This window comes from Nicotiana attenuata, unplaced genomic scaffold (genome assembly GCF_001879085.1).
Source record: "Nicotiana attenuata strain UT unplaced genomic scaffold, NIATTr2, whole genome shotgun sequence".
NCBI lineage: Eukaryota > Viridiplantae > Streptophyta > Magnoliopsida > Solanales > Solanaceae > Nicotiana > Nicotiana attenuata.
The window spans coordinates 207,123-215,009 of NW_017671449.1; the positions used below are offsets into that span (position 1 = coordinate 207,123).

General features: G+C 35.2%; 1 long non-coding RNA gene across 1 annotated transcript; it reads right to left on the reverse strand.

The window, feature by feature from the left end:
* Positions 1 to 3,564: 3,564 nt before the first annotated feature.
* LOC109208360 lies at positions 3,565 to 7,241 on the reverse strand. The gene is made up of 2 exons (XR_002065152.1): positions 6,735 to 7,241; positions 3,565 to 4,145 (listed from the first exon to the last, which is right to left on the reverse strand). It is a non-coding gene; the product is annotated as an uncharacterized LOC109208360 (long non-coding RNA).
* Between the last annotated feature and the right edge of the window lie 646 nt (positions 7,242 to 7,887).

The window sequence follows — 7,887 nt, forward strand, 5'->3', positions numbered from 1 at the left end:
CGCAAAAACAAAGTTCGGGTAAGAAATTCTGTTGACCGGGGAGAAGGTATAAGGCACTCCCCGAGTCCCGTGGTTCTAGCACGGTCGCTTTATTGACTTAAAACTTGGCTTGAACTAATTTTGGACAAACTGTAATTTATATTATTTTCATGTTTTACCTATCCGCTTTTATTCCTTGATTATTAAAGAATGTAATAAAATGTCATAATCACACTGCGCAAACGAATGCGTGATCTAGACGAAATTTATTGGCTTTGTCATAACAGCGCTCGCAAGCGAATCCGCAGTCATGACAAAGAATTATTAACATGTTATTACTTTTAGATAATTTACTACATTTATACTTGAGAAATTAATTTGGAAAATTTATTAAATGTCACTACCGCGCTACGCAAGCGAGTCCGTGGTTATGACAAAAATAATTAGACCTAAAAGAGAAGGCATGATATTTATTTGCAAAGCTTATTATTGAATGTTACAATCACGCTACGCAAGCGAAACCGTGGTCGTGTTGAAATTACTAACGCACCTGATGAAGAGTTCACTAGCCTTCTATTTTAGAAGTGATTAAGTCATATAAATATTTAAAGAGAATGTAGCGCTTTGAAATTAATTAATAAAACTAAAATACTTATATTTGAATGGCTAACTTTTAACAACTTAAGAATAGAATGATTTGGAGATTTTGGCCGTTAAAATAGCACTGGGCCCACTATGATTTTAAAAATACCATTTTTTCAATTCTAAGTGCAAGAAACAAACTGCCGCAAATCACTTTCTTTCTTCCCTTTCTCTTTTTCTATTTATCTATGAAAGATGTAAAAATATATTTTTTTTTATTTAAAAATAACATAATGATATCATGCCTATTTGGCCTAACAGATTTATATTTCTTTAAGCAAAATATTTATTCTTATATGGAACTAAAATTTAGCCAAAGTTGACCAAGAATCTTTACACCAATATAACCTCAAAGATAAACCCCTTCCACATCCCCGTTGATACCATGATCTTATCAAACCCGTATACATATTCTACTTTATGAAGAAATTTCGATTTCGATACCCATGAGAAATAACCTTAAACTAACAGAGTCAAGATAGTTACATGAATCTGACAAGGTTTTTGAACCCAAATGACAAAAATATTTTTTGGTTAAATTTCATATTGGACTACCACTAGCATGAGTAAAACAAAATTATACAGAATTTTGTAAATAACACTAATCTAGAAGAAATTGAGCAACCATCATTCATTAGTTAAACTCGAATGGTACTCCAACAACAACAGATATTTAAGCCTCAAACAATAATTTTTAATTACAAACATAGAACGATCAAGAAAATAATCTCGTTCATTGCTTTAAACATTTAACTAACTTAGATTAATTATTTCCAGCACATGAGATAAGAACTAAACTTTATTTCAAATTTATAAATTCAAGCAATCTCCACAACTAAGATCCGCATGTTGATTTCCAGAACAACACAAACAATATGAATAAAAAGAAACTGATATGAAGTAATTCACACCTCTAACATAACTTGTATCCTCAACTCTAATAACTTGACAAGAAAATAAGGAAAGCTGGAACTATTTAATTACAGGTGTTCCATAAATATTCATCATAAGGAGCAGACCTTATTGAACATGGAAGTAAAATAAAGAAGCTTAAATCATCTCATTTTGCATTTATTCTTGACCCTAAAGTAGTGCAACAATTGAAGAAATTACCTGATTAACAGAGCAAAAAATATTAGTAAGGGAGGGACTGAATTTCAGCAACAAACAGCAACGCAACAGCAGCAAAATCAGCAACTTATGATCCAAGAAATAGCCCAGAAAAATCCAGCAAGAAAGTATTTGAAACCAGTAGCTACTTCCCCAAGCAATTACCTAGGATTCCTCTATTTTCTTACAAGTCTTACACTCTAAGAAACACTCACAAAGTTCAGAATTTTCAGCTCACTATTCAGTATGTTCAGCTGATCTTTTCTGAAGTTTTTTTGCTTTTTAAGATGTAGAAGGTGATGGCCAAGTGTGTTAGAGTGTTCAACTCCTCATTTCAGCTTACTAAAGGGTGCTTTAGTTGCTGATTTTTCACTCTCAAAATTATATTTTTAGAGTGTAAAAACTGTCCAACCAATGTGTGATGGAGTCTCTTATAATGAAGAAGGCAGCCCTTAAATAGGCAAAGAAAAGCCAACTTTTTGGACAGATTTTGGTTCAACAAAAATCTGTCCAAAAGAGGCTAAATTTGTGTGCTAAAGGCTGTCCAAAAGGTGAAAGGACAGCCTGAAATCTGCTATGGCAATAGCCAAAGGGTCACTTCAGCCACCCTACTAAAAGCAAGCTACTAGTACCCTACAAAATATCTAAATTTCAGATTTTAACAACACCAATATCAACCTATTGATTCAAATTAAACCAAGTATTAAAACATGTAATTAAATTTCAACACATGTATTATGAACCAACATGAGCAAACAAAAATTAACTATTAAAGCCAAACGAAACGCACGATATCGCTGAAGCGATTTAACAAAGACAAACATAATTAGAAATGGATTAAATAAAGAAACAAGACAGAAACTAACTCTAAACTAAAAATCCAAAAAAAAAAAAAGAAAAATCAGAAAATTAATAACGGGGCGGGGATTGCGATTTTACCATATACTCGAGCATCCGGGAGACGACGATAGGCAGTGGTACGACTTTCGAGCAAGCTTCTATTGTTGATATTCTTGAAACCAAAAAATTCCGGTGAATCCGAGTCCGGTTTCAATAATATCAACGACACAACCTTGCTCGAGGCCGGTTAGAGAAAAGAAACGGGCGGCAGTGGTGGCGGCGCTAGGGCAGTGGCGGCGACGCTAGGGCGGCGTGGGTTTTTTTGATGTTTTGAGTCGGAGATATGGAAAGAGAGGGAGAAGAAGAGGCCGGTGGTGTAAAATTTTTGGAGTTTGGGGTGGTGGGCGGCGGCTAGGGTTTCGGTTAGGCTTAGATCTACGGAGATTGGTGGAGATTTGGAGGATATGAGTGGTATAGGTAGAAAGAGGAGGAAGAGGGGAAGAGATGGTGAAATTTTGGGATGGATTGGAGGGTTGCCGCCGGCGGCGGCGATTTCCGGCCGGCGGCGACGGGCGGCGGTGGGGCGACGTGACAGAGAGGGGGAAGAGAGTGATAAGAGAGAAAAAGCGAAAAGAATTATGGGTGAAAATGGGAAATTTTTTTAGATTTTGGAGGCTTTAACTACCTAGGCCAAGAGTGAATGAGATCCATTGGATCAAGATGGAATGGAGGGGTAAGATTTGATCTTGTTTCATTTAGTGAAACGACGTAGTTTTATTATGAAACTACATCGTTTTGATCCGGGTCTTGGCAAGCCATCAATTGGTCTGGGTTGGTGCAATTGGGCCAATGATTTGGTCCGATTTTTTTAGCCCATTTCACTTTAAAATAACACTAGCCCAAAGTTTTGTTCCTCTCTTAATTAAATCATAATAAAACTCTCAAAACCTACATACACACGAATAAGAACACACACACACACACACACATATATATATAGAATAAAAAGACATGGCAAAAGTTAAGCATTTACAATAATCTCTTGTTGATATTGTTACCATCCCCCTGTATTCATAGGTCGACCTTGTGCCCATTGAAGCACTGTATGCAACAACAGGGTAAACCTAGCTTTTGGTCGAGCAACATTGTAAAACATCATGCATTTCCATGGTGCTCTAGGTTCATTTCTTAGGAGATGTATGTATATTTGCCTTGTGATACTCTTTCCAGCTTTAAAATTGCATTGTACTTAATCCAGTGTAGACCTTGCTTCCATAATTCCCTGATCATCCAACGTGCCTGTTTAGGTATTGCCACAGAGATCATTCACTGTCCTTCGATGTAATATGTGTGAATCCACTTGATACATAGTTTATCTTGCTTATGTGCTAGATGCCAACAAGTTTTTGCTATAGCCGCTTTATTCCAAATGTAAAATTCGTCAAGTTAAGACCACCAACACTTTTTGGGGCACATCTTTTATCCCAGGCAACCAAAGCTTTCTTGATGATGGTATTGAAGATAGTACAAAACTTGCACACCAAATAAGACAGTCTGGACAAGTTGAGTTCTTCCTGCATATGATAGGGATTTAATTACCTTTAGTAACAAACTTTTGAATATTTTGACCCCTAATTTGTAAACTTGACTGCCCATGAAAGATTACGTCAAAGTCAAATAGTATATCAAATGATTTCTGTTCTAAATTTTATAAAAACATGATGTGAGCAGTACATTTTACGGGGTAGGGTTGGTCGGTAGGAAAGGGGGGGTGGGGGTGGGGGGTGGGTGGGGGTGGTGGTGGTGGTTGGAAATGACACAGAAGATGTTTGGAGAATGACTTGCCTTCTCGTGCCACAGAAGTTAGCTTCCACTTTCCAGAAAACAGAGAAAAATGTGTTTTTAGGATATTTATTTATTATCATATAGTCTCTTGAAGTCCAGATACCAATTAATAAAGTACGTAGATAACATTTTCTTTTCGTTTTGTTTTGGCTGCTCTATTTGTTACCAATAGTAGGGGATGATATCAAGAATACCAAAAAGGAAATAATAATGTCAAAGAAAATGCTAGAGTGAGACGAAACATGAAAATGATGTTACAAGTGGTACATACAAAGTTTGGTTAGATTCAGTCTTCGTGTGTGGATTGTCTTGAAATGATAAATACTTCTCCATTTTTTAATTATAGATCTCGAGTTCAATTCCTAAATATATATAAAATCGGCGTTGTTAGAAATCATTTTACCTCTTAATATGAGACTTTTTGGCAGGAATCCAGATTTAAGAACTCCAATGCGGATACTCAGGGGCGTGTGCAAAATTTTTTATAAGTGGTGTCAAAATTTATAGAAGAGCAAGAATAATAACCTTAAATTTCCAAACAAAAAATAGCCTTAGTCTATTGGTTTTGTTGTGTCGTAGGTTAGAACAGGTCCCGATTTCAATTCTACTTCATCACAATCTTTAACCACGGAGGCTATCTCAAATATTTTCAAAAAAGTGTGCTAGTTGAGGTTTTAACTGTCACGCCTCCTTTTTTACACACCTACCCCGAAGAATAATGTATAAGGGAGTTTTTCCAATTTAAGTGACATTATTCGAAATGGGATTATTTATTTAGTTTTAGAGTCGCCACTTGGGATAGGTTTGTTTTCTGGTGTCCCAAGTCACCGTTTATTTTAAATCCCAAATCGAGGAAGATTTCGACTTTCCATTTGAAGTCTGCGAACCAGAAATTCTGACTAAGGAATTCTGTTAACCCGAGGGAAGGTGTTAGGCACCCCCGGATTCCGTGGTTCTAGCACGGTCGCTTAAACTATCATAATTGGCCGATTATCTGATTTTAATACATGTTCCACCTATAGTGCAATTTTAAATTATTTACCGCTTTTAATTAATTTTAAAGAAGATTAAACGTCGTCTAAAATATGTCTTTTGGATCGCGTCACATGAAATGCACCCGCAATCCGGAACACATCTTATTCAACGTTTTAGGATTTGGATTTGGGTCACATGAAATGCACACCCGAGTTTAAGAAGGTAAAATTATTATATAACGCGCCTAAAGCAACTAACGTGTTGTTAACTTTGCGAGGGCCATGGAAATTAGCTAAATGGCACGCATCGAGTTCTAAGTATTTTAAAAGAAATAATTAAATGAGGGCCACGCATTTGGGATTTTATTTGGCGCGGCGCACCTCAATTTTTCTATAAACAAAAAAAAAAAGCTAGCTTTATTATTAAAGGAAAAATGGGCCAGTAATATGTTAACACAAAAATTGGCTTGGCGTCTCAAGAAAATAATAACTCTCAGGAACCAAATACACCAGCATGAATGCAAAAGCTACTCAAATTGAGATAGCAGAATATTAGATCGAGAAGAACAAATGAGATATAGTAAGTTGGCAACTCGGCTATTTCATCTTAACAAGGCCGTCGAATCCAACATCACACAACCAACCAAAATTTGATTAAATCCCAGACCTTCAAACATATCAAATACGAATGTAAGCGGCTATCTCCAATTTTCAATAACCAATTTCAACAAGTTAAAATCAAAAATTATACAAGCTCATATGAAATGAAATGAATTACATGTATATATATACGGTCAAGGCAGTGCAACTACTTTTGCATCACAGGTTTAAGAATTCTAAATTTGAGCACATATGAAATATCTAGCCCCAACGGAAGAGAAACGAAATAACAGTTCTTCCACATTTAAGAACAAAAATCCTAGTGATATGTAGTTTCGTCCAAAGTATTCAATGAAGTCACGTTTCTGCATTAAAACTTTCAATTCCTCCCATTGATTTGGCATTAGGAACAAGAGAAACCAAGTGGAAAAAGAGGAGCAGCAACAGTATTATCCACATAAGTCTCAACATCGTCAAGTTCAAATTTGAATTATCTTAAGCAAACTAAACACGATTCATAAAGCAGACTTCAGAAACAATTTTAAATATTATACCCAGGCAATGATTTTCAAAATCAGAATTGACTTTAAATTGACCAAATTCAGTTGCTTAGCATTCATAAATCTGTCACTTGTCACGTTCAAACATGCCAACATATAGATTTACATAAACAGGAATTTGAACTAAATTTCACTTCATTCATAAACGAGTAAACACAAAGGAAACTCAGGGGTATATGTGTACCTAGTTTAGAAACAAGAACAAGAGCTCGGATAGCAGCAAAATAAAGGGAGCTCTACAAGTTGTAGCTTAGCGACGAACAGACAGCAGCAGCAGCGGATCGGCCCAGAAAAAAAAAAATTCAAATACGACCTTCGATGGACTCGGAATTCGCCGGAAAATTCAAATTACACCAAAAGACTTGTCAGAACTTGGACCTCTCTTTTTTCATTTCATCTCGTTTTTAGCCTTTCCGCTATGTATCCTTTTTCTATTTTTTTTTTTGTTTTTTTGATCTTTGAAGTAAAGAAAAGGAACTGAAGAAGCTTGCTTGATTTCCGGCGAAGAATGTGTGTGTGGGTGTATTTTTGGTTGTTTTTGTTGCTGAAATTGATGGAAATCAGCTGGGTTTTTTTTTTAGTTTAAAGATGGAGCTCACCTAGCTAAAAATGTGCGCCGTTGCTCTGTGTGTAGTTAGAGAGAGGAAGCTCCTGATCTTTTCTAGGTCTAGGTCTCTCAATGTGAGGGAGGGGTCTGATCTAACAAGAGGGAAGGGATTGGGTTTGGGTTGTTTTTGATTTGGGCCAGCTGGGTGGAACAAAAATTTGGGCCAATGTATTTGTTCTTTGGGGTAGCCCAATACATCAAGACTAACTCAATTTCTTTTCCCATTTTTTCCCTTTTTTTTTAGTTAAAAATCCTAGAAATTAAGATCCTAGATTATCTAGAAGTGTGAAATTAAAGTAATTAACTAATTATAAAAATTATAAAAGCTAACTAATCCTAAATTAAAAGAGAAAAAATCAATAAAAGAAAAAGTGTAAAAATGAAGCACTTTTTGGTGATTTTCAATTTTTAATAAAACAAATAATTAACTAATTATTCCTAAAAGTGTAAAAGCAAAACCTAAATGCAATGCATGATATTTTTTGATATTTTCATGATTTTAATAAAAATTAAACGTGCACAAAAATGCAAACAATTAATAAAATCTTATAAAATTGAAAATAATTGAAAAACATCTATTTTCTTGGATTTTATAGGAGCATTTCATATAGGGCAAAAATCACGTGCTTACACTAACATTTGACCTCTTAAAACAAAATCAAGCACATAACCAACACACAAAGAAATAATTTTTGTTAAATAGTAGTATCATTTTTTCTACTTATCCGTT